Source organism: Falco peregrinus, chromosome 15 (genome assembly GCF_023634155.1).
Source record: "Falco peregrinus isolate bFalPer1 chromosome 15, bFalPer1.pri, whole genome shotgun sequence".
NCBI classification, from domain to species: Eukaryota; Metazoa; Chordata; class Aves; order Falconiformes; family Falconidae; genus Falco; species Falco peregrinus.
In genome coordinates, this window is record NC_073735.1 from 486,962 (window position 1) to 513,833 (window position 26,872).

The 26,872-nt window shown below is 45.4% G+C and overlaps 1 long non-coding RNA gene across 1 annotated transcript in view; it reads right to left on the minus strand.

The window, feature by feature from the left end:
* Positions 1-26,362, minus strand: part of LOC114013746 (uncharacterized) — a 47,466-nt gene extending 21,104 nt beyond the window's left edge. The window contains exon 1 of the long non-coding RNA XR_003556909.1: positions 26,209-26,362. This is a non-coding gene — a long non-coding RNA (uncharacterized LOC114013746). The remainder of the gene's footprint in view (positions 1-26,208) is intronic.
* Between the last annotated feature and the right edge of the window lie 510 nt (positions 26,363-26,872).

A 26,872-nucleotide genomic window follows, 5' to 3' on the forward strand; every position in this document is an offset into this window, starting at 1 on the left:
TTTTTCCCTTTGTCTGTCACTCAAAACTTGTGCATGTGTTCTGGGGGAGAGGGAGAGGGGAAATTAAAAATTATCTCTAGACAGTTGATTATTCCTTATCAGACATCACTTGAGAGGAGCTGTGAAACGGATTGCCTTTGCCACCCTCTGCCAATAGTTTTCTCTCTCCAGTTCAGCAGGTCTTGCAGAGACTTGTTCTGAAATGCATGCATACTGCGGCGATACCTGCCAAGAGGTTGCCTTTTCTGTTGTGCTGCAATTTTTCTAGGGATTTCATGGACGTGGAGAGTTATAGTAATGCTGTGCTGGAAACCCAGATTCCAGGGAGAATTTCCCTACACAATGGATTGCATTTAAAGAGGCTTGCTCCAAACAGAGTGCGGTGACTGAGTCCAATTTCCAATGTGAAGTGAGGTGTGATTTTTAATTTAGTTTTTATGAATTCTTTTTTCCTAATCCCATCATCATTATTCTGTTCTAAGGCCTTTGCCAAATGCTGGCATTTGGTATTGATTTGAAATACAGCTAACTCTCTTGGTGCCAGCTTGCATGAAATAAAGGCTGACCTGGGTACTGGGTAACTGTGTCCAGAGCTGGTAGGACAATGACAGGGCTTTCACTGGTCCCTAGATGCTTTAAATCTGCTCTCTCCTCTGAATTGAGCTGCTTTTCAATTAGCTGGAAATTCACCCATTTTATACTAGCTGTAGAGATGATGGCAGTAGTTTCTACAGCAGAGAATTTAGATGAATTTAGTTTCCATCTGAGGGCAATGGGGCTGCTGGCGTGACGTAGCGCAGCAGCCTCACCTCCTTATCGGGTGTTGGCAGTGCCACTGGAGGGGGTGCGGGGTTCCCACCCCTCCGGTGCTCCCATGAGGTCAGGGCTGAAGCACGCCAGACTCTTTTCTCTGCCATACGGCAAATGGAGACGCTGAGGTTGGTGAAGCTGAAACTTTTCACCGGCCCTATGTTCTCACAAGCCGTTTTTGTAAAGGAAAGCTAATATCTTGGCTCTTTCCTTTGGGAAGTGTTGTGGGATACCCAGGAAGCAAAGGCATCAAATGAGTAGGACCTTCTGGGATCAGAAGGCATCCTGGAGGCATTAGATATGGATGGTATTTGATACAAGAACTGAGGTTTTCCTGTTTTATTGATTTAACCTATTTGTGGTTGTACACACACAATGGGCTACATTATGAGTGCCATGTGGATCTCTGCTCCTGCCAATAAACCCAGAAACCCCCTGTGAGTGAGCTGAAGGGCAGATGTTTCCCACCCAAATGCTCATTCCTCTAAGGGTGAGAGAGGGAGAGGCTGCTCCCCAGGACCTCTGCAGCAGAAGGCACAGAGGTGCACATTTCTGCATATTTGTTCACATTTGACCCTTCCGTAGCAGCAGATAACTTGCTTCCTGTGCAGTCTGCTCACATTCCCAGCAGAAATAATGCTTGCAGGCTGAGGAGCGTCAGAGGAGAACGGCTGCTCTCAGCTGGAGCATGGTGAGGGGTCTGTAGCATGAACACACCTGTACTTTAGGACCATTCTTTTGCAGCATATCAGAATAATTTACTGATCGTTTGTGCTTGTGGTGATGCTTCTTTGATAAAAATGCTTTTGGAGAGGGTGAGATCTTATGCTCAAGTTTTTAAAAAGGGATGCCTAGCTTTAGACTGACACCCAGAATGGGCACACGCTAAGGGTGGCAGGGAAGACAGTGGGCAGAAGATGTGAACGCCAAGCTCTCAGTGTCTCAAACTGAGCCCCTCATGAGTGAAGCTCAAAGATCACGAGAGAGTTAACTCAAAACCAGAAAGTGCTGTGCTGCTGCAACTGATTGGGAGATGCTGTTTGTCTTTCCATGTGTAGCTCCTTTCAACAGAAATCTTGACTCACTCAGGCACAGTCCCATCAAAGATGCATTTCAGGAAGATAAGAGAACTGTGAAAAATCCAGGCACTACACATGTTGGTCACTTGCTATATAAATGAGGTACAACCTCGGGGTGCCAAGGTGGTAACGAGTGTTTCACTCAGAAAAGCGTAGCAGTGGCAACACTAATAGCTGTTTCCTTAGGTGCTAGAGGGAGACAGCTTGGACACAAGGTATAGGCTGGTATTTGCTCTGCTCAAATGGAGGTTTGTACTCTGTTCAGACAGCAATGTAGGTGTGAGAAACGGGATTGTGCTCTTCTGCAAGACTGCAGCAAAGTATCCTTCTTCACCCTACATAGAAGCAGAAAAGGGAATGCTTAGTCTATAGATGTTAAGCTGCTAAAATTTCTATGATGGGATTTTTTTCATGTAAGCTCTTACCTTCCTGAGAAAAGCCTTTGATTTTGAAAAAAATAGTTATTTACTCTGTTTCGGATCAAGATGGAGCATTCCAGTGAAGCTGAGACATGTTTCCCATCCTCTTAAAAATTAAATGCTTCGATTTTCCATTTGAAAATTACTTTTCATTTCCATTTTTGTACAATAAAAATACTTTTTTGTTTGTTTGTTTTTAAAAAGTCAAAATTGAAATTAAGCACTTTGGGTTTTATTAAAGTGAAACCATTCTGTGGAGGAAATATTTTGTGGTGGGAACAGAGAGGATCTTTAGGAATTCTCAGTATTTTAGTCGTCCTGATTTTTAAAAAGCATTAACATCAACAAAATGTGGAAAAATCAGAATTACCCACAGAAGAGTTTCTAGATTACAACCGGTCCCAATAAGCAGATCAGTGGAAAGATTAGCTGTATATGCTCTTGCACAGCACATACCAGAATATTTTACAGTTGGGACTGAAAGTCTGTGTTTAAGTAGCAATAATTTACACAAAGAATTGACAGATTGGAATGCACCTGGTTCAAGCTGCTTGTTACTAATATCGTTCCAAGTTTTCTCTGGTGGAAGCCAGCTAGGATACTTAATGGGTGCATACAGTCATACCTAGGGCTGCCGTACTTAGATATGCCCTCAAATCAGACTCACGCTATCAGCTCCCAGGGCTAAATCTCTGAGGGACAGCTGAATTTCGGAGGTTCCCAGCACAGAGGGCTCTGCATCTCGCATGCGAGTGCACAAATTTGTGCACCAAACCGGTCCCTTTAAGGGGACTTCAAGCAGGACCCAGAAAATCAGAACCACCCCAAATCAGTAGTTGCTTTTAAAAATTGAGGCCAAGCTACTTAGCTGCACTGCTGGCAATATTGTTTAAAAACAATGGGGCTCAATTAGATGAGAATTATTTTAACACTGCGGAAGGCTGCCAAGTCATTTTCTTCTCCTTTATTGATTTTTTCCGTTGCCAGTAAATATATATGCAGCAGCAGAATGAAAGAAGTAGCATTAGATAGGGGAAAAGTTAAGTGTTAAAAAGGAGACTGTAACAAGATATGTCCTTTCAACCTCTGGGAAGGAGGAGGACATTTTAAGACAGAAGGAAGCAAGGGATTCATGGAGGCATTTCACAGGGTTAGATGTGGTAGCAGACAGCCCAATATTATTTTCCTTCCAGTGCTTGCCTGATCCTTTACTTAGATTGGCTCCTGTTTCTTCCCCTTATTGTGTAGTCCCTGCGTGAGCTGGTCTCTATGTAAAGACATTCCACCTACATTCCTTTGCCACCGGGTGAGAGGAGGGGGGAGTGCAATTATGTGGGCTAGCAAGACACAAAAGGCTCTGCTCCAGAGCTAAAGCTTATAAACTTGTGTTAACTTTCTCCCTTAAAAAAATAAAAATAAAAGGTGGAAAAAGAAGGGGAAAAAAAAAAAAAGAAAAAGGAAAAAAATAAAGAGGATGTTGCTGACAAGGGTCTGGTTTGTTCCCCTCCTTTCCTACCATGCTAAAAATGAAGGCTTTTGAGCTGCAGCTATCTCACCTGTCAATATTTCCCTTCCCAGCACTCCATAGATGACTACAGAATAAATACTTTTTAATATTTTGGCAATAACAGTGTTTCTCTCTGGCTTTTTTCATGTGTGTCTTCTCTGTACTAATGGGTAAGGTGGGAGCAGATCTAAATGTTCATTAAATAAAGGTAAAATAAGTGATTAATTCTGTGGGGGTACTTGTGTCATACGTCTGTTGGAGTCTAATGGGGGACATTATAGCATCTATCCAACTACTTTCCAGGCTTCAGCTGTGACCCTGCCTTTCTCCATCTTCACCAGCATCCTCGAGAGTCATGTCACTATACTGTTTGTAAAAGCTAGGCATATTCCACTATATGTACCACTGGAAGGAAACTTGCTCTAGAAGATGATGTGGCAGAAGTTGTCTATAAAAGTGCAGTGAGACACAAAAAGTCAGAGTCTATCAAATTCTCCGGCCAAGTAAGCTGGAGCATGGAATAAATTGTTTAGAAGTTCACATAAACTGGACCTTTTCCAGGTGAACATCTTCAAGGATGTTATCAGTGCAGGATTTGTTATCAGCGTTATTATACTTCTCAGCAGCGAACTTCATTAGCTATGCTTTTTCCATGTGCAGTGCTTTCTAAATGTTACTGTCCTGCTTACCATATTGATTTCTGTGCCCCTGCACTCTTTCTTCCCATTTTGTCTAATAAGCAAATTTCATTACCTGACTTCACAATTTTTCCTCTGGGCCATTAGAATTGCTTGACTGTATTCCTGGCAGAGCCCTTAATTAGAGATGGATCAGAACTGATGCCATTAAACTGATCCATTAACCACACTCTTCCTGTGGCTCGAAATGCAGGTGGTTCAGATAAAACATGACCTGGATCCAGATCACCGTTGAATTCATTGTGCAAAGCCTCAGACCTCCTCAGATTGCCAAATATGAAGAATAAAAGTTAAACAAAGCCAGTCACCCCGTGGACCTTTCACAGATTCTGCTGAAGTGGTCCTGACATAGGAGGCATCTCGGGTTTTATTCTGCAACCAAAGCATTTCTGATGTATGAATGATTTCATTTCTCCTTATTGCACTTTTTGGAAGACTAGGTCCTTACTTCAGCTAAATAAAAATGTTATCGTTTTCCTTTATTCACATAAAAATCTTCTGAGACACAGACTTTCTTCTTTTAGCACAGACGTACTAAGAGTGCATGCACATTCCCTGAGCTGTGTGCTCTTCCCACACCTCCAGCTGTCTCTGAGTAAGGGTCAGTCACTGTGCATGCTCTGGCACGCTGCTTAGAAGAAAACAGGCAAGCTTAGCCTAGCAGGACCAAGCAGTCCTGCTGTGTTATGCTTCCAACTCAGTGTCCCAGCCTTTCTGAGCCCCTGGCTGCCTGGATGTGTTAACCTATAACTATCCCTTTAACCCCAGGGGCTCTAGTTTCTGAGACAGTAGAGCATCAAACCAGGGAGCCAGGTTCAGTATATGAAATTTACTAACTGTATTCACTTTGCTTTTAACCAAATACCCTTGGGAGCTCTCTGAAAGCTAGTCTAATTTTTAAATCTCCTTACAAAACCCAATTAGGTCAGAATCCACAAGGTAAGATAGACCTTTTGGCTTTCTGTAGCCCTGTCACATGCTGCCTTGTCCAGCAGCCTGGACACTTGCTTGAAGAAATTATTTTCTTTAAGATTCATTTTCCTCTGTTTCTCTGTGTATTTTATTCAGGTTTCAAACATCTCCATCAGCTAGAGTGTGTTGAGATGGTCAGTGTGTGCTCCTGCTTGTAGGAGCCTCTTGTCTTGGTAGCCTGTGGTCTCTTTTTAGAGCTAGAGCATAGCCAGAGGTGGATGTAGATAAGCTGAAGATGATGATCTCAAAAGCAATGCTCTGAATTAAGCGGATGGTTGCTATGCCATGGGGCTGCTGTGTTCTCTAAGAAAAGTTACAGTATTGAGTCCTGACATAGAATGGGGTTTTCCAACCAAAAAAAGTCTACAAAGACATACCCTTAGGTGGCTGTGGTTGTAAAAAACAAAAAAAAACCACCAAAAAAAACCCCAACAAAACAAAAACAAAAAACAACCAAACCTTGAAGTCATGTAGGATTTCATCTCATACCTCTTGCAGCATCCATTTCCCCACAAACAAACCAAACAAAACCAAACAGCCTCCCTCACCCCAAATCCCTGAATGTATAGCATTGAACTCTGCATTGTTCTGGTGCTTATATTTATTTACATAGGTATTACAATAAAAAAATATATTTGATTCTCCCCTTTCTTCCCTGGAATGGTTGCCCCAGGGTTTCCCCAAGGATGGCTCAGCACATATCTCACACCATCCATCTTTCCGGAAAGTTACTCCCACCTCTCCTCCAGCCAGAGAGGGTTAATTTGGCCTTTCTCTGGACCTAGCAAGGGAAGCACCTGCTAGCAGGGTGGGGTGTTCCCTTGCACAGCTTGTCAGAGGCAGGTTATTATTATTATGATTTTGTAAAATAACACGTTTCTTCGTCTGCATCCTACCCCGCAACCTTCAATAGGGTGTCGCCGGTCTCCCAGCCCTTGCTGCCAATTTTGCTGCTTTCCCTGTTTGCAGAAACCTTAATGCTCTGTTTGAATTGGCCTGCAGAATAACTATTTGAGAAGGGCAAGAGACTGAACAAAAATGGGAGGCTTCCCCTCGTCCCCCCTCTCATCCCCCCCAAAAGAAGTGTAATTTGCCTTTAAAGGCTCTTAAACAGCAAACACGTTCTGTCTGATCCTCCTTAATAAAGTATCCCAGCAGTGCTACAGTGCCTTATTTGAGGTCTGTGCAGTCTCATTAAATTTGATGTGTCACAGAGGGCTTGGACATGTGAAAGGGAGGCTGCAGGAACCAGGATTGAAGTTTGCCAGATTTGCTAAGGAAAAATGATTCATTACGGCTTTTCAAAATGGACGCCCTTCAGGCTCCCTGCTCCATTGATTGTGTGCGCAGACAAGGGAGAGATGGGCGAAGGGGCCACCGCAGCCTGCAGATTTAACCCTTATTAATAGATGGATAAATTAAGGATTCGGTTTGATCTCTTAAGATGTGTGCTCATACTTCTGTGCTCTGAGTAAAGAAAGGAAAGGTTATTAAAGATTTAAGATCTGGTTTCAGCTGAAAACTTGGTGCTCACTTTTCCTGCTGCTGTGCTGCTGTAGGGCAGGGAGGAGGGCAGCAGCTCAAGGGTTTGCCTTCCTATGCTCCAGCCATGCCAAGCCCTCCATGTTCAAACCAGTGTCCCACTTCCCCAGTGACTTGGAAAGGGGAGAGTGGTTGGCAAGAAGCATGTTTGGGACATCCCTTTGATGTAGCTCCAACGTCATCAGGTTTGAGACCTGAACCTGCCGGCACTACAGAGCTCAAGGGCCATTGTGCAAGGACCACTTTGGTGGGGCTGTCTCCTCCTTCTCTCCATGCAGGAAGATTGCATGAGGATCTAGTTTCATGGACTTGTGCCTTGTTTAGGGGCAGGTAGTTGGTAGATATGCTGATCACGTATGCTGCAGTCTGGGGCAAAAGATGCTGTCAATGCATTGGAATCTGTGTCAGAGCTTGAACCCTGGTCAGCTCTTGCATCAGTGTAGCTGAGTGGCTCCGTCCCTGAAGCCCCCCTCAGCTACATGCCCTGTGCCTTGCTGGGAGGAGAGCCATGCTGCCCTGCTGGCTGGCTGTTCTTGGGGGCTTCTCTCCTGCAGTCACTTACGCTGTGCTAGTACTGGGTGAGCTGGAGGAGAAAGGTGTCGTACGAACAGTACCAGAGCAGAGCAATGCCACTGCCCTGGCAGGCTGCAGCTCCTTGGAAAACAAGGCAGAAGCAGGTTAAGCTGGACACCAAAAAGTGATGTTCGCAGACTTAGCGAGCATATCTGGAGACAGTGTCCTGGGTCAACGGCTCCAGGCAGCAGCAGGAGTCAATGAAGTGAGAGATGTTTCACAACATTAGCACACACTGCCTTGCGATGAGAGCGGTGATACAGCCAGGTTTGTGGGTATGAAAAGGTGTTAATCCTGGGCAAAAGGCTGCAATAGTGAGCTGATGAGCAATGGGCTCGCGCGTTTACTTCCTCTCCTTTCTCTCTCTCTCTGTCCATGAGCCTATAGCATAAAGTTCACAATACAGCCAAATTTCAGTTCAAGACACCGGGGGGAAAAATGTCAAGAAAACGCATCTGAGGGATTCATGTCCATTTCTTTGGATAGCAACAAAAAGATGGGAGAAAACCAGCAAGGGGGATTTCCTGATGCTGCAAAGATTTCTCCTGATTTGTGGCATCTGAGTTAGGGGGCCAAAAAGAAAAACATTTGTGCTTTTAAAAAGGTTGTAGATCATCCTCTGAATGCTCACCATTTACATTTTAAGTGAAATAGGATGTCAAACCATTTTGCTTTATGTTTATTTTCAAATACTGTACGCTTTACTGTCCACTTTCTCTAGTGCCTGTGCCATTTAAATCATATTGTATATAGCCAAAGATGCAGGGAATATAAATCTCACATGGTGTATGTATACACCAATTATTCTTGGGAAATGCAGCCTGCCAGCTAGAATTTGCGGTACCTGAGAAACACGCATACAGTGGGCTACGCTATTTCTGCAAAGCTTTAGGCGTGATTCTTACCCAGCATAGATTTAAGAGTAAATCCACTGAGTTCAGTGGTGCGACACAGGTATAAAATGCATGTAAATGAGATCTTTTAATTTTAGAGAGAAAATTTCAGCTGTAGACGCATGCAGATGCTGTGTGATAAATGCAGTCTCTCAACTGCATATTTAAACAAAGCATTAAAGCATTCACACTTCCTGTTAGAGAAGTATTTTATTTCTTTTCCTTTATTTATACAGTGTGGCAGAAAGAGCGGAGATAAATTTCATCAGCTTCTTACTGCCTGCCTCATCACCAGCAGAGACACACAGGAACAAGATGAAACATTGTTCAAATAAAATGTAAATTTAACTTGCATGCCTTGTCCAGTAAAACACTGTGAGACTTGGCAAGGACTAACACAGTGCAATATGGAGAGCTAGACAGGGCCACAGGAGGGACAGACCTGGTTGTGGTCCAGAACTAAATGAAGTGAAGTAGCAGGGGTATCGGTATACAGGCTATGGGCTCAGCTCCATCCTTAAGGTCCACGCTCGAAGCATGTGTATCCATTCCCTGAGTCCTGGCCCTAACAAAATTTGGTTTGTGTTGGAGTTGTGCCTCATTTTTGCTTCGCTCAGCCTTTAACAAGGTGAGAGCTCCACTAAGGCTTTTGTAGTGGCGGTGCTATGCGAGAAGTGCTCTCTGCCATACGCTCTCTGGCCTTTGATAAGGTGTATCTTTTCAGCTTTTCACCAAACCAGAGGGTTTGCCTCTACTCTGAGATGCCTACAGTTATGAATATCATGGGGCCGTCATTTCTGTTGAGACAACTCTGCCTTTGGTGAAATTGCTGAGCAGGTGACAAAGGAGTTAGGGATGGAGATGTGGTCAGCGTGACCGCCCAAGCCTCCGTTCTGCAGGAACGCATGCCAAACCCAGCAATGCTGGTGATGCAGATAGGGCAGGATCTGTGCCAAGTTTGTACTTTCTGGACTGAGGAGCTCTGTGTGTTCTTAGGAAAAATATTTCTGTACCAGCAGCGTAATGAGAGGTTTGGATCGCCTTGCCTTGAAAATAAAGAGACCGTCCTCCTCTGCCCTTAAGTAGCCCTGCTTCCCTCATCTCAGTGAAACTACATGTTTACATCCCCTCAGCTTCGGGCACTAGGGAGTGCAGAGCAAGGTTCCCCAATCCCAGTGGCACCCCAAGTGAAATGGGCCAGGCTGCGGGGCAGTGTCTGTGCCTGCAAAGCTGCACCTGCGCTGGAGCCGTCCCAGCTGCTGTACGAGCCCAGATAAATCCGGGGAGAGGAATCCAAGTCATCGGGAATTTGATTTGCAGCTACTGCTCTACCTTAATTTGTGTATGTTTTTCTCACAATGAAGCTGAAAACTCAGCTAAGAGACAGTGCTAGATCTTCCCTGAGCTGCCCTTCAGCTTAATTAAAAGATATTCTCCCCAATAGCTTCCAGCACAAATCCCATTTACCAGGCTTTCTCATGGGCAAAGAAAGGCTGAAATTCAAGCTATAAGGCTAAATAGATCCACATTGTGCTGTGAAAAAAAAAAAAGAAGAAAAAAAAAAAAAAAACCAGCACCAAACCACATCACAATTCAGTTAGCTGCTTTAAAAGCTGCCTTGCTTATTGCCATTGTTATAAAACCTAATAAATCATGAGATTACTTTCTCAGGGTCCTAAAAGCTATCCTGCGGGTGGAGAGATTTAGACAGCAGATGAAATCAGGATGTTTGCTCAGCACACGTTCAAATCAATGGGCACAAGCAAACACCTCTCGGAGAGCACCCCACCCCAAGCCCTGAGTGGTGTGGCTCACACATGAGGGATTTGCACAGGCTGGGGGGTGCTGGTAGGAGGGAAGGCTTGCAAAGCCTCTGAAGCGTTTAGGGAGTTTACAGGGCTCTGCTGCTTCGTAGCTGACATCTTCTGTTGCTGAAGAGGCTTTGCTTTGCAGTCACCCAGACCCCATGATACTTCTGAAATTTGAACACAGGCACCCTGTATAGTATTCTGCCTTGTGTTTTATAAAGGATATTCCTCAGGGTTTTAGTATCAATAGGTCTGACAGCCCTCAGGATTGAAGCTGGAGTAGAAAAGATTGTTGTGGTGTTTCTGCATTAGACTCAGCCTGTCCACTGTATTCCAGACCCCCTGTGACTGAGGAGCTACTACTTAACCGCTATACAGGGTCACATGCCTAAAGAAATTGTGGGTGTAATATCATCCAAATATCTGCCTATGTTAGAGGTGATATTTTGATAAACAACTGATGGAATAAAACTGAAAAGTATGTACGCACACCAGGATAATTTGTGAAGCCCCTATTATAAAAATCTTGTTCTTTAGGAAAACTAGTAGGTTTTCTTAAATGTTTTAATTTAAGAGTCCTGTTGATTTAATCTGTAATGTTCTGCAGGCAATGAGTTTGACCTAATGCCCATGTTTTGCCTATAGAAAATAAGCTGTATTAAACTACAGCTTAACCTGCCTCCACCTAGCAGTAAAACATGATTTTCAGAGCAGGTTTCTACTGCAGACAGCATGGTGCGGTGGATGGGGCACTGGCGGGACAGTCAGAAAGCATGAGAGCTCTTCCCAGTTCTGCCACTGGCCTGTTGGGAGGCTGGGGTGAGTCTTTTAATCTATTTCTCTTTGCTTTCATCTATTTAGATCGCAAGGGCTTTGAGGATGAAATGGGCTGTGTGTGCATGTACAGTGCTGAGCACAACAGGGTCCTGCCCCATGCTGGGACCGACACACTAAGCCCCAGTGTAAAAGAAATGAACCCAGAATGAATTCGCACAACTCCCTTTCTGTCAGCAGCACTGCACCAGCTGACACCAGCCGAGCACCTGGTCCTAAATTTAGCTTTAGACCTGACACACTCTTCAAGTCGAACTGGGACAATCCTGTTCTGGGCGAGCAGATAGGAGCAATTCAGAGATAACATATTCCAGGTCTTTCTCATTACAATTCTCCTCATGCAAGATTATCTTTGATTTTTCCATAGCTTCTCCACACTGGCAGCCAGAGGCTTTGTTTAAAACACATCCATCATTATCACTGTAATGTAGTATTATTATTATTATAACTTATTCATTCATACAGCATTTTTCCACAACAACCTAGGAATCAAAGTGTTTTACACTTAGCAGTCTGAAAACAATCTGAAAGAAGAATTTCTGGGGGAAGGGAGAGAGTTTAAAACTACCAAAGTAAATCTGTGAAACTGATTCGAGGTTCACAGTGAAAACTCCAGGTCTAAGCAGAAAGACAAATAACAGTGAGGAGCTGTGGGTAGCTGAAAAGGAAACTACAATGTTGTGTAACATTAGATGAAAGAGAATTTAGAAGAGACTTTGCCTCATCTTTACCTTGAAGGATGTTCTCCAGCTAGCTTTGATACACAGTACCTCATCTCTAAAGCAGGAATCCAGATCTTGGTTCAGCATATGGACATCTGGGAGCTAAGGTATAGATTTAGCTAGACATAATTAATAAGGATCGAGGCTGATGCCTTAGTAGAACAGCAGTGATACTGACATTTGAAACTCTCCAGGTCTATGTTTTTCTCTGCAACTATCTAAAAAAAAACCCAAAACAAACAAACAAACAAACAAAAAAACCACATAACCCCAAAACAGAAACAGAGAAATCTACCAAAAGAAGGACTTGGAACTGTGTGAGGTCTGTGTAAACATCTGTTAAAAGCAGGAGGTGAAACCCAAATTAAACCCTAATTATGCCCCAGTCCCTTCTCAAAGAGTAAAACTGTCTCACGTTTGCATCACTCCAATCAAAGACAGCAAGAGACCTTGAAAGAGATTGTAGTGACATCTTGATTTTAGTTCTATCCAGACTAGAGAACCCTGAAGCCTTCAATAATTTATTGTTTTCTCCTCTTAATTTCCTTTCCTGCTATGAACATGCACCATGCCGTGTATTTCATGCTCAAGGTTTTGCTGAAGGTGATTCTGTTTGTGCAGCTTTTAGATGCAGCTTCTTGTCTTTTTAATTTTAATGCATCATTTTAAGGATGTCTCCTGAAAACCTTGATGTCTGCTTTGTGGAGTATCAGGAAGGCATGAAAAGATATGACTAAGGAAGATTATGATATCAGTCTGGTTAAGTGCAAATGCATTTATAAAATGCATTGGCTTCTCACCAAGAGGAAGTGACAGATCATCTTTGGCAATTTTATTAATGCATCTTTTCTGTATTGTTCTATATATCCCCATTATTTTTTAGAAACAGATGAGGACCAGCATTATTTTTCTAAACCTTTCCTGTCTTCTCTCAAAGAATCTTGTATGGATTTGGAAACTTGTATCCCAGATCAAAATGATCTTTCTTCTTTATTTATATATCTGAAATCATTATCTGAATATGTGCCCACTGGTTATTTGCATAGTTCAACTTCAGCCTGATTCCCCTGTGAGATTAAAGTATAACAGCCAATCTCTTGGCATACATTAGCAGGACTATTACCTGTCTAGGAGTTCACCTAGATGTCTTTTGAGAGCTGCCACGTTTGCAACTAGAAAATAAGGTAGAGAGCCACAGTGGCCAAGAATTTCCTGAGCACCTTCCTAACCAATGTTCCTGACAGCCAAGAACCAGCGTCTCTGTCACCACCATCTCCCTGATGCATTGCCATCCCTTAGGGTAACCTCCAAGGTAAACAGGAATGACTGGCCTATAAAGTCTGTCTTTTTGGATGCTTGCTTGCTTGAAACAGTTTTATCCTTTTTTTCTGCCCTGACTTCCTTCCACCACAAGTTGAGTGCCTTTTCTGGTGGGACGGGAGGCAGTTTATCCTACATAAGTCTAGTTTGAAAGGTATGTCTATGGAACATGGTGTCCATTTGTCCAACAATGCAGAATGAACCAAAGCATCATTACGTTCTGAAGGCCACGTGGTGGTTTTGCCACAGGAAGAGACATAGGGCTAATTACAGTATCAGGGAAATGCTGAGAGACTAGTCAAATACAAAATATTCAATTCATTTAATATTCCTGATGAATAGGCAAATTACTCTAATCACATTAGTTATTCTATTCAATTATTAGCTAAGAGTGATTAGTAGTGAATAGCTGTAACAGGATCTTCCAGGTGCAAAAATTAGGCATCTATAGTTTCATGATGTTTATTTTCAGCTGAAGATAATTGTCTCTTTAGTTCATCTCAGACATACATACACACTGACACACGCAGATACACTCTCTTTTGTCCAGGCATGGGGAAAAAAGGTAGCGGAAAACAGCGTTGGCCCACAGGTGTGGAGAGATAAGGACAATTCACTACAGAATTTAACAGGATTTATTTCAGTACGGTTGGGAAGAGATTTCTCAAAGATTATACCAAGTGAATGCAATGGGATTTAGATCTCTGGTTCCCACAGAACGCGCGGATAATGCCATTTCAAGCACTGGGCTCTACTACATTCATGCTTGATTTGATTGCACAACTGTGAGTTGTTGCTTGGCTTTACCTGTAGCACAAATATGACATAGGTGCCTTGTGTGACAGTGGCACTGCCATGCTGCTCTGTTTTCACCGATCCTCACTAGCTGCCAGATACTCTCATGCGTTGTTCTCATGCGCTAAACACGTATGCTGCCTGTGTGCAAAACTGTGGTGGCTAATTTACAAATAACGTAAAAGTCTAAAACTTCTCCTTTATTAGCAGCTATATCATTGCACATAGATGATTCCAATACATAAGGAAAAGAAACTGAATCAGCTGCAAGATCAGAGTTTGGATTGCAAGCAAGGTATTTCGCTTATTTCGCCAAGTAGAAAATCAATGGGCAATAGTATTTGGACAGTAAATTGACAATAGTATTTACTTCCATATTGCACACAGCATTACCAAGTTGCGCTAATTTAATGTTCTCACGCACTTTCAGGATGTTATGCTAAGCAAAGTCTGAGCTGTCATTACATTTTTATGAAGTCAAAGCAGTTTCTAACAGCTTAGAAAAAAGGAATTTTAAAAAATTGATCTAATATCTCATTTTTCTAAGAGAATCTGTTCCTCTGGATTTCCCTGAGCTGTCAGCTTTCATTGATATGATCTGATTGATGCTGCTTGCCACATTAAGAAACATTGGAAGCTAATCTGTTTTAATCCCATTCTCTGTTTTTAATATAATACTCTTGAAGGGAACTGAAGGTTATTACTTGTTTAAGATACCTTAAATATTTGTGTCAAAACATTGTCCTGAAAGGTTCAAATCCAGCCTTTGCCACAAGGCTTGGGGGGAAGAAAACCTCCAAACCACCAATGTTGAGACCATTTGGAATGATCTAATCCATGCTTCAAATCCCTTTGTTCTCCTGTTCCCTTGCAGTGTTGGAGAGTTTGAGCTGAATGCTATTTATTAGATTGTTAGAGGGTGTGCTGGCTGCTAAGTCTCATTTCAAAGATTTTCTTCTGTAGGCTGTTTTGGGATGCTGCATTTTTCAAATGCATGATTTGCTCCCAGTTTGGATAAAACCCGCCATATCACAAGTCATTTTCCATGGCAAGGACTAAGAATCCATCACCGCACTGCAGGGAACACTCCATTATATTAAACTGATACCTTTATTTCTGGGGGAGAAAGCTATGCTTTTCTGGGACAGGAATTGGGGGGATTGGAAAAAAAAGTCCTCAGCTAATGAGAGTTGTACATTATCTTAGAAGAATCATTTATCTCTATGCCAGTTGTTTAGCTGGGTTTGCCAGGCTTGAAAATTTAGATTTATTGGTGCCAGAAATAGGAATGGAAACATTTAATGGTCTTGTACTCTACAGAGGTGATGAGGAAAAGCAAAGTCAAGTCAGGAGGTGGCTGCGAGGATGGTCAAATTGTGCATCAATGACTTTTTTCTTTTTATCTTTTTTTTTTTTTTAAGAATAAATTCTGATTGCTGGAAGAAAAGATGATTTTTAGGAATATGCAAGATGTAAGATGCTGGATATGCTACAGGCAAAACTGGTCAGAATTCCAGCATTTCATCTGGGAATTGATGTCATGACCTTAAATTGCTGACAAAATATTACATTTGAATTTTAAGGTCGCACCTTTCCCTTTCTGACCGATATTGTAGCAGTTTGCTGTGGCCAGCTGGCCTGAATTGTGACGGTTCAAGCACTGCCATTTCATGAAGCACAGCTCTGACTTTCTTTTAGTCACCGGTTAGCATGTACTGCCTCCATCTTTGCTGCAGTGCACCCAGGGAATAACCAGAGCTGTTCTGCTGAGGAACTGGCTCTGTGCAGGAGCCGAAATGCTGCATCCCCTTGTTCAGAGAGCAGGGAAGGGCTGGGGACGCCACCACTGCCATGGCCAATAGCCCTGCTCCCACACACCAAGATGGAGATGGGGAGCTAACCTCGGCAGGGGGGCTTTTTTAGCAGAGAAGGGATACAGATCCAACCGGCATGTGTACAAGGGCCAGGGGTTGCGTGCGAGCATGATCACAACAACCAGCACCTTTGTCAGGGCTCAGTTTGTTTTATCCCCAGTGGTAAATGTTCACCTGCAGAATCGCTCTGCAGCCCAGCACAGGAGGTGTTTTCTCCTCTGCTGCTGTTGCCAGACAAGGCGCCTCTCCGTTTCCGAAGGTGCTGGGCTCAAGATGGCTCCCATAGCATATGCACATTTGCTGGTGCTTGTGTTTCACTAGTGATGCTGTTGTTTACACTACATGTTAAAACAGGGCTTGCACTGGCTTCGCAGGAGCAGATGTGAAGCATAATCTTGGATGCTTTCCCAGCCCTCGCTCAGAGCGTCCAAGTGCTCAGTATTTCCTGCACGAAGCAAGTCTAGTCTGACAATGCCAGCTGCACTAAATGTGCTCTCGGACTGAATGCTCAGTGTCTGGGTGGCTGATAGCTCTCATACAATACCAGCGTTTTCAGTCAGTCCCATTTCTAGCTCATTTGCTTCCTGCGCAGCCGAACCTTAAGCGTCGCGGTGCTACTTTTGTCACCTTGCCAAATCTCGGTGTTGCTCCTGCATGGAATACCCTCAAGCAGGATCATGATGTCGAAGACAGAGGTGGTGAAAATACGTCTGTCATGCCCGACACGCTCCCCGCACACCTGCTGCTGCACGTAGCGAAGCAGCTGCCACTGCTTTCCCTGGACCTGTGGTGGTCCAGCATGACCCCTCATGTTGCACCTGACCATGGCCTGTCCTCAGGGAGGTACAAACTGTGGTCCAAAGAAATGGGTTTTCTCCTGTCTGTTGCCTGCTTTTGATCATCTCTTTGGATTTAGAGCTAAAACACACACGTGCATTTACGGTTTATGTAGATCAAGCGGCAAAGCAGTGAATACTTAGTTCCTTCCTGCCAAGTTTTTCACTCACCATAGTACATAGTCCACTTAAGAGCTGCAATCTGGTTGCTTCATTTGCTTTCAAACTCGGTTCCCATTTGTTCCTCCAAGACATTTGGGTAAGTGGCAGCATCTGTCTTATGTTTGTGTTATTCACACTGAATTTCCAAATGGACATTTTCAAATGGGTGCAACATGCTACGCTGGCTTGAAAACCAGACCTCTCCAGGCTGCACTTGACTTATTAGATGTTAAATAGATGTTGGTGTGGGGCAAGATGGAAGACCTCCAGAGCAGCACCGGAGCCTCCGTGAGCGGGACGACCCCCTGCTGGCGCTGCTGCCGCGAGGGCGCGGGCAGGGCCGGAGAGCCGCGGCGGGGCAAGGCCGGAGGCCGCGGGCGGCCCCGGTGGGTCCGCGGCGGCGGCAAGGTGCCCATGCCGCCCGGGCTAGAACAATCGGAGGGTGTTTAACCCCGCGGCCCGGGCCCCGCCGCACGGCGCTGGCCCAGGGCCCTCTAGCGGCCCCGCCGCCGGGCGCTCGGCCTCCCGCCCCCGGCGCGCAGCCCGGGCCGCCGGCCCTACCTGCGCGGCAATGGCGGGCGGCCGGCCGGCGGGCGGGGCGGCACCTGCCGCGTCCTGCCCCGGGCAGCCGGAGCCCAGGCGCCCTGCGAGCGGGGCCGCGTCACGGCAGGCTTCCCAGCAGCCCGTTACAGGTTTGGGGGTACAGCAGCACCCGCCCTGCGCCCCCGTGCCAGCCCCTCCTTGCGAAAGGTGTTTCTCTCCCTGAGCTGACGCAGCTAAACCGCCCCGCGGCCCTGCTTTATGCTTTGTCCTCCAACGGCGTGACTGGTTACAGCGTTATGTTTTTCCTGCGGGGGGGGAGGGGGGGGGGGGGTTGACGTGGTCTCCAGTCTGGGGAGCCGGAGAGCCGGCCGGGGCCGGGGCTGCGAGCGGGCGGTGGGCACCGGGCGGGGGGAGCCGCAGCGGGCCGGGCCCCCGCGGCTGGGGCTGCTGCGGGGCCAGGGAACGGGGGGCAGCTCGTTTCGGTCTGGCTTTCCCCTGGCAGCTAATGTGACTTCTGTCCAAGCTTGCTGGTGGGAACCCATGTAAGCAAAGGAAACATCTCTGCTGTTTTATAATACGATAAACACCTGGGCTTACCTGCGTAGGATCTGTGCCTCAATTATTTCTACAGTTTTTTTGTGTTCCCCCGATCGCCTTTTTTTTTCATTCTTCAGATTTTCTGCACCAGCACTTTCTAGGGCCCCTTTTTCAGCCTGTTTGCAAATAAATTTGCCACCGTCCATCCCCTTTTTCCTTATACAATCAGTTTTTTGAAGCTGTCAGAGAAATTGCTCAGATGTTCCCCCCAGAAAATAGAAGCTTTAAGTTGTTCCCTGTTGGTTTTACTTCTTATCCCTTTCATTTGCAGTGGGGGGGAAATACAGGTAATTGCAGATGCCATACATCTCAAACTGTTTGTGGTGATAGTTACAATTACCTAAAATAATGGCAGAAAGATCTGTGGACTTAATGTGCCGGGCGACATTAATACTTTAAATACATTGTAACAGTCTGTGTTTGTGACGTTGCCTGTGTTGGATCTTCTAAAATGGGCTAAATTTGCCATGCTGGACATAAGGAGGCATAAAAAGGTTTCTCACTCGTTTCAGATTGAGGCTCATCTGAACAGCTATTAGGAAAGACAAGGAGGAATATCACTTGCACCCATAGGGATCTACTTTCTTCTCAACGTAGCTGTGTGGCCCTCATCTCTCAAAAGCTTTAAATAGAGGCAACATTTTCATCTGCAAAACCATTTGCAGGTTGTCCAGCCTGTGCTACATAGACAGTCAATCTTCATCAGTGTTTCTCATCCAATTTGCAAGTAAAACCCTCTTCTGGGTTCCTCCGTCTCCATGGACGGCCACTGCTTCTCAGACAAAATGGCAGAAGCTGTTTTCTGCTAGTTTAAGGGAGGGGAGAACATCTGTAAATACTGGGTTCCCCTTCCCCAGAGGGGCAGAGCTGCCCGACTGTTGAACAGTGTCACTGTCCTCAGCAGTAAGTGCAAAGTGTTCCTCAGATCCAACCTCAGTAGACCTGGACAGGAATTTTTAGAGATACTGTAACTGGGGTCAGATTCAGCCAAGTACTTGTGAAAAATCTTACACTGTTCAGGGTGGGCTTGGCCACTCTCTGGATGGAGCCAGGCAAAACCTCTAGGAAAGGGAGATAGGAAAGGGGTGCAGGTGCAGACAAGAGATGGTGTTTTGCCTATGGTCACGCAGACAGCTCAGGAAACAGAACCGTGGCTCTGGCTTTTGCCAAGAGACCTCACTCCCTCACCAGCCAGACTGTGGGGAGAAAGACGTTGGGAGTGAAGGGCTGACAGAGTCTGACAGAAGCTTAGCACCCTGCTGGATCCAGCACTTTAAAATCTGCGATGAAAGATAAAATTCTCTGCACTATGATGGCAGCAAAGTCCCTGGTGCAGCCCTTTGTCTGAAAGATGCCAGTGAAGACTGTGCCAAGGTGCTTTTCCCTGACCATCTGCCTTATGAGCCCACATGCCAGGGTTGATGCAATCCAAAGCCTGATAGCACACAGTCCTGCTGGTTTATGAGAATCCATTTCGCAATTAAAACAAATATTTAGGATTTCTTCTAAATGAAGCGGCCAAGTCCTTGGAAGGAAAGTCTGGCAGATCTGAACTGGATAAAGAGGCCTCCCTTGCTCTCCTGACAGATGCAAATAGCACTAAGTTTCGAAGGACTACAGAGGTCATATACGTCATTAAAAAAATCACACTGGACCTAAATAAAAAATAAAAAGGACTATAGAATCTCTAAAAATCCAGAGGGAAAGAATGCTGGCTGAGCTCCTGGGCAGAAGGTATGTCCTCTCCCTTAGGCACATCCCTCAGCTTAGATATCACAGTGATAGGCAAGGCATAAAAGGTAGAGGTTATCTGGTTACCAGGATGCTGACTTTTACTCCATATTTCCTTTACAATGTGCCACAGGGCACCTACTCTGCATCTGGGGAAAAACTCCATCCTGGCTCAGGCTGGGTCACTTTTGTACTTCGACCTGAGCTTTCAAGGGCAATATCTCTTGCAACAAGCTTGATGTTTCCTGAGCTTCCTTCTAGTGCCACCACCATGGTAAACAAATGCATATGCTTCCTGCAGTTCCTTGGCAGTCCTTTGAATGTCTCCTACATGGTAATGATGAGGTCTGGCATGCCACTGTGCAATCCAATGGTCTCACACCCCAACAGTGCTCAGCTGCAGGTCATATGTTCCCCTCTGAACCATATTTTCTGATGAAAATCTTTTTGGCTGCAGCCTCATAACCAGCTTGAGTTAAGTCAACAAGACAGAGGAAATTATTTGGCCAAGATGAAATGGCAAGTTGGTAGCAGACCTGGGACTGGAATGGGGTCTCTTAACTGAAGGGTAGTTCTTTATAGCTGTGGCTGATGAGCACAGTATGAACGCCAACCCATCCTATTAATGTCATGCACACCTTCATCTGCTCGTATGTTTCTGATGAGCAAAGAGAAGGAAGAAAACTAAATCTGCTATGCACATTGCAGTGTTGCACATTACAGAGGTAATCCTTAGGCTCCCCCATGGAAGTACCTCCAGGCTGTTGGACTTTCCCAGCCATGCAGTCAGGCATCTACCCTGTATCTGAGATATGTCAGCAGCTGTAAACCACGTCTTTTGTTTCACCTTGATCCAGAGAGGGAGGATGGACTTTAAGCAGTGAATGTTTTTGAGACTCCGAAACTTCATGTGATATGGTTTTGGCTACAGTTACTTAGTGCTATGTACTGGTGCTACCTACTGAACAGGGGACGTGTGAACTGCTCTGTCTCCCGGTGCTACTCTCACTTTTTAAGCTGTGCTGTAAAAAGGAGTGGGGGACCTCCTTTTTTTCTGCTGGCAGGGTTCTGGCTATCATTCTCCGTGGATGGTTTCTAGACACACATTCCTTTGTTTAGGAAGACCCTGTATTATGTTGACACAGCAGCATGCGGCACTGGAAAAGGAAATAGAAAAAGCTTTTGAACACAAACTGGACTAGTGGTAGTAGAATGCAGGGGTTTGCAGACAGCTGTGCTCCTTTTCAGGAAGAAAGGTGATTAAATATGGGGGAGCAGTTGAAGTCAAAAATTCAGATCTGCATCTCTGTTTTCTGAAAAATGTTGGGCAGCAAGCCCCAGTGATTTATTCCATTTGTAGGGCAGTTACCAAAGTGGGTTCAATGTCAAAGTGGTGAGGTTCCTTGGGTAGAGTGGGGCACTATGTGGATATTTTGCGTACCAAGAACAAGGAAACACTGTGGAAGCTGTTTGGGCTCCTTGCCTTGTTCTTGCATTGTGTCACTTCATGGTGCAGTAACTCCCACTCCCTAAGCCTCAGTTTCTCCTCTGGGAATATTAATGCTTATTGGTAAAGTGCTTTCAGGGCTTGTCCATGAATTTTTAAAACACAACAGAATTGCCAAAAAAATCTGTGGTTTCGTTCCAAGTCAATAATTTCCCACACCCTAAGGACCATGTCCTCAATCAAAACACATCTGTTGCAGTCAGTGAGGCTCCATCAGTTTATAACACCTATGTCAGAAGTTTATCTAAGCTGTTCCACCGATCTCTGTTTCCCAACGATCCTAATGGATATTCCATGAAACAGGCCTTTTGAATGGCCTGCGAGTTCTGGGCTCTTTCCCGGGATTCCCAAGCATAGATTGAATTCCTTATCTTGCTGCAAACTCCCCACAGGTCTGTGCACAAAACCAGCTTTTACGCTTCTGCTTGGGACTCATATGCACCATTTCCATTTGTAAGGCTTAACTGTTGCTGTGACTCAGCTGCAGCACACGAAATAACCGTACAGGGGCACAGCCTACTGTGATAACAGGGAGGTTTGATTGTGTGCCTGAGCACCCAGTGAAAGCAGCACGAAGGGACATTTTACACTGTCTTAAAAGTCCTTTTAGAAGAATGCCATAGGGTAAAAGATCCTTACAGTGTATGAGAATTAGGTTTAATCTCTCTGTGCCTCAGCTCTGCAACTGTGAAATGGGGATAACTGATATTTTTCACATGGCTTTGCCAGTTCAGGTCATAAGGACTTTCAGGGTAGGCATGTAGCATCTCTCTTGATGTTGTTGGGTGTCTGGCAGGACCATGCCCCAGCTCCACATGGTGTACTGGGGCATGACTGCAGTACAGCAAAGGGGTACAGAATTTGGCCAGTGCTGTGAGCTGCCCCACAGCCCCCAGGTCCCACTCTGTGCTTTGCTTCTCAGTCCTGGTTTGTTTATCTCTTGGGGGCCTTTCTGTTTTTAATCCCATTGTTCCTCACCTGGGAATTTAAGGCTATTATTTAATTTCCTTCCAGATTACAGCCCTTCCCCCTTGCCTCCCAAGTCTCCTGCTCCATTGCCAGCCCCAGGCCCTCAGAGAAGGCATTTTGCTTTTCTACCCCTCTGTGTGAGTCAGTTTTCCTTGGCTCTCACAGCATCTCCTCTTGTCAAGGCATTATCCAGTGGGGAGCCTGATTATTTAGATTCCTCCAGTTTCCCCTTTTAATATATCTCCTCTGTGTCCTGCAGCCTGACCCCTGCCAAAGGACCTGCCACGAGGGTTGTTTCTCCCAGTCTGAAGCCCTCCCCCAGCTTCCCTTTCATCTGTGTTTTCTAAGAGGTCTGTGCTTCAGGCAGCAAAGTCAGGGAAGGGGCCTCCGGGTCCACCGCAGGATCCCTCCCCCATCACCTGAGAAAAGGCAAAGGCAAAAACCAGTTCCAGGGCCAGTCCTGGCGGGTGGGGGGGGTGGGGGTGGAGGGGGTGGGGAATAGCTGAGCCCACGAGGGAAAATAAACCATTTAATCCCTTTTTTAATTTGCAGTATGGTTCCTAGCAGACTGTAGGCACTCTGGGCCAGATCCTGTGCTGTGCTCTGCAGCTTCCTTTTCGGGCAGCAGATGTGGGAGAAGTGGGGAGGGGGTCTCTACAAACCAGAAAGCAGATGGTATTAATTCAGTGCTGGCCCAGCCTGGGTGTGAGCTGCTGCGCTGGAGCCCAGCACCCGGGAGTGCAGCCTGGGCTGGTCCTTGACAGGTCCAGTATGCCCAGTGTCCAGAGGGACCAGTCTGAATCCCCACATGGGGACCTCGGGCAAGCCCCTCACTAGGTTCAACATAAGGAAGAGATGCTGAGTGATGTGATTTGATTCCCTACTCCATAGAAATAGTATTTAGCACTTCCCAGCCACCAGTCTCCAGGGGTTTTGCATAGCAAGGCATAAGCAGTACTGGTGTAGCACCGAGGTGGAAATGGAGATAGGCCACCCAGGGCTGCTGTGAGTCTGTGAACCTGGCAAGCCTCTGCAGGCGCAGCACCACAGAGAGCAAATTCACTTCAGTGAGATTCACATGTTGAAGGGCTCAGGGAGGCCTCTTTAACAGAGGGTGCACATCTGTACACCTTTCCTATTCAAGGTGGTACAACCATCATCTCATTGAATTTGTCACATTGCCCCCTGCTTTCACAAGCCACTCGGAGATCCCACGGGGAGCACTGACACCAGCTGCAGTTGTCAAGATACTTGGAGCAAATCCCCCTGTGACCTGTATGATGGAGAGCATATGCACAGCCCAGGGTCTGAGGGAAATCACCTCCCATATGAAGAACATAAACATGTATTCCTAGCTCTCTGCCAGCATTTTATTTGTGAATTTGCTAGAGAAGGAGGAGACCCTTGGAGGTCTCCAAGCTCTAGACCCAAAATAAATAAAACATTGCTAGCATATATTTAGCAAAACTAATGTTGAACACAGAAAAACAGAGAGGGAATGATGGAAAGATATAGCTACTAGAAGCTATTCTCGCCAGAGAGCAGGGCACTCTCTGAATGTTTAGGTGGGTGGTTCCGTGTTCGTGGCTTAGGCAATGTGTAAGGCACATGCAACCCGCCAGTGTTAGTCCTTGTATCGAAACCCGGCCCTACCAGAGTCCAGGCTGAAGGGCAGATAGAGGGAAAGAGGGTGTTGTCCACACAGCATTGCTTGTTAATCTTGAGATGGGCACATGCTCTCAAGTAAGTTCTCAAATATGACTCCAGACTGGTGCAAAACAGCAGCTCAGTGGCCCATGATGGTGTTAGGTCCTTCTTTAGTTCATACTTCTGGCACCCTTCTTTGCTGCATCATGCAAGAGAGATGGATGATTTGATCTTAGGAAATTGTTTTGTGGTCAGCAAAGCTATAGGAGCCAGAGCAGGTGGGAAAATGTCTCCCTTCCTGTCTAGGTATCACTCTATGAAACAGCCAACTGCAGTAACCTTGCGTGGGGACAAAGGTATTATTGTTCAGTGTGTGGCCCAGAAGGCCTGCAGCTTGATGTCAGTGCTAAGAACTACTGTTAACAACTCTGACTTGGTTTAGTTTTTCTTAATCCAGTCTTCCAAGAGTAAAATCCCACTCTTGCCGAGACCTACCTCCTTTGGAATCAGCCAGCACTGATGTAGTAATTGCCACGACTTGTCGTTCCCTGTCCCATCTATCACATAGCACAACATGACACCTCAGCCAGGGAAATTCAAAAAGAAGCGGTTTTCTGTCTGCTTCAATTTACCAATAAAGAGCAAGAAAGGCTTTGAAAGCAGGGCTTTAAATAACTATATTCTTGATGAAAACCTCCTTCATGAAATGTAACGGCACATTTCTCTTGGAGGACTGCTGTGCCAAAAATGCAGTTAAAAGTATTTCCCCCCTTTCTCTACCACCATCCACCCTTCCCCTGCTGCACCAACAGTGCCATCAGTTTTTAGCTCAACTGAGGGTCAAGGGAGAGTCCTGAAACATTGCCCCCCACCTAGGGATGTGTCCCAGCATTCATCTAGGTCCAAGTATCTGAGCAGTCCCACTGACACACACACACACCTCATCCTTCATAAGATGTAAAGGAAAAGTTATCGGTATTAAGCAACAGCTTTTCACTGGTATTTTCAAAGGGAGGGGCTAGGATCCATAAAAGAAAATGTTCATCCATAGCTAGGACTGTTTCAGCTAAAATCTTATAGATCCTTTGAAGTCCTGCAAGCCCAGGTATTTCTTTGAATTACTGATGTTAGTACCACTCAGCCAAAGTGAAGGTTTGGGCTGATATGACTGTGTTGCAGCTATGTAAGTTCCATGCCTCTGTTAAAATGCATCTGTATCATACCCAATATGCTACATTTTTAAACATTTGGTTCCAGGAGTACAACAGCACTGTCATATGGTTTCAAGTAAGCCTCGTGCTTCTCAGGCCAAAGGCTGTAGGCAACCAATATTACAGGAAGCAGAGATTTGACATCTGCATCAAAACTGCCATGCGGTTACCTTCAAGTTTAAAAACTCCCCTAACATTAACCTCACACTTGACATAGTTACCATCTTGCCCCTCTCCTACCTGTCTGAACAGTGCTGTAAATACAACTTTCTGGCTAATTGTCTCAGCCCCGCCACCACCACCATTTATTTATTTTTTAACCCCATAGTGAGCTTAGCCTGGGAATCCTTATCACAAAGCACGCAGCAGCCCTGGCCCATCTAGGATCTCTCTCTCTCCACCCCACCCTCCCACCCCCCACCATTACTTCTTGCTTTGCTAGAAGCGCATGTCTCATCATCTACCCCTCCTACCTCTGGCCAGACTCTGCACTGCAGAGTGTGGTGGGAGAAAAAACGTCCTACCAGCTCATGTGTTAGGAGAAGGAGAAAAAGAATTTCTCTCCATTGTTCTGCAGCACACAAGGTGTCTAACTTCAGATTTTTATTGTGGAATCTGTGGAGTTGCCTGCATCCCTTTTAATGTTACATTTATTTGGTATATAGTGAAGTGGGGAGAGCCCACAAGCAGGATGATTCAGGAAGGGGAAGGGCAGGAATGAATGAGAAGACAGGCTGAAGCCTCCACTGGTGTAAAAGGAACAAGGCATCCCTGGTTTGGGAAGATTTCTGTCATGTTGAGAATCTGGCCTGGTGAACAGCACAGCAGTGATTATTTTCCAACACACAGAGCACATATTAACTCAGAGTTCAAAATTATTTTCCTTGACATAGTGAGAAATGAGACCTAACATGGCGATCATACATAATACATGAAACAAGCAAAAAGACAGAAAGCAAACAAAAACAAGATCAAATGCACAGGATACACAGCGGTATAGGGCAACCCACCACTTGTGTACTGGTGCTAACAGCAATAGCAGTGGCTCCCCTGCACCTTTCAACACAGGATCCCCAAGTATCTTGTAGAAAACAAAACTTAAATCAATCAGCCTCCCAGCGCCCATTGGAAGGAAGGAGAGGGGGAAATGTTTGCTCACCTCCACAAGGAGAAAAGCCGCCATCCCTAAGGGTAAACACAGCCACTGTGTAACCACACACAGCATGGCTGAACGGGTGTTTAAGCCAGGCACAGGAAGACTCTACTTGTGCTGCCTAATTCGGACTCCTGCAGTAGCTGTGAGGCACCTAGCTTGCTGCTGTAATCATTAAAGAGGGAAAGTTACAGAGTTGGTTTTAAGCCAGACTTTGTACTTTGGCCCTTTGGCAGAACAGTTTTCTCTCTACGGGCAGTGGCGTTTATAGTCAGGGATTGTAGGGCTCTGCCATGGATTCAGCTGCAGATACAGGGAGGGAGGTGCTGCTCCTTAGTGCATGGTCCTTCTTGACATTTTCTGAGCTGGCCTGCAGACACTCAGCTTGATGGGGTTTGGGTGAGGATCTCTTTTCCCTGTCTCTGTGTTTGGGTTGGTGCCTCCCCTTTTCCTGGGTCAGTTTACCAAGAAATTATGAGTGATGGAGACCTGGTTAGCTCCGTGTGACCATCAGCAACAGAGGTTTTGATGGTCTTCTGAGCATCCTGAGAGAAAGGTAGGTCTTCCTCAAACAGTCCAAGTAAAAGAATATGCCAGAGCTTCAGCTGTTAAAAGATGTTAGAGCTCTATTAACTTTAATGAACTGAGTCCCTAACAGATATTTCTGTCA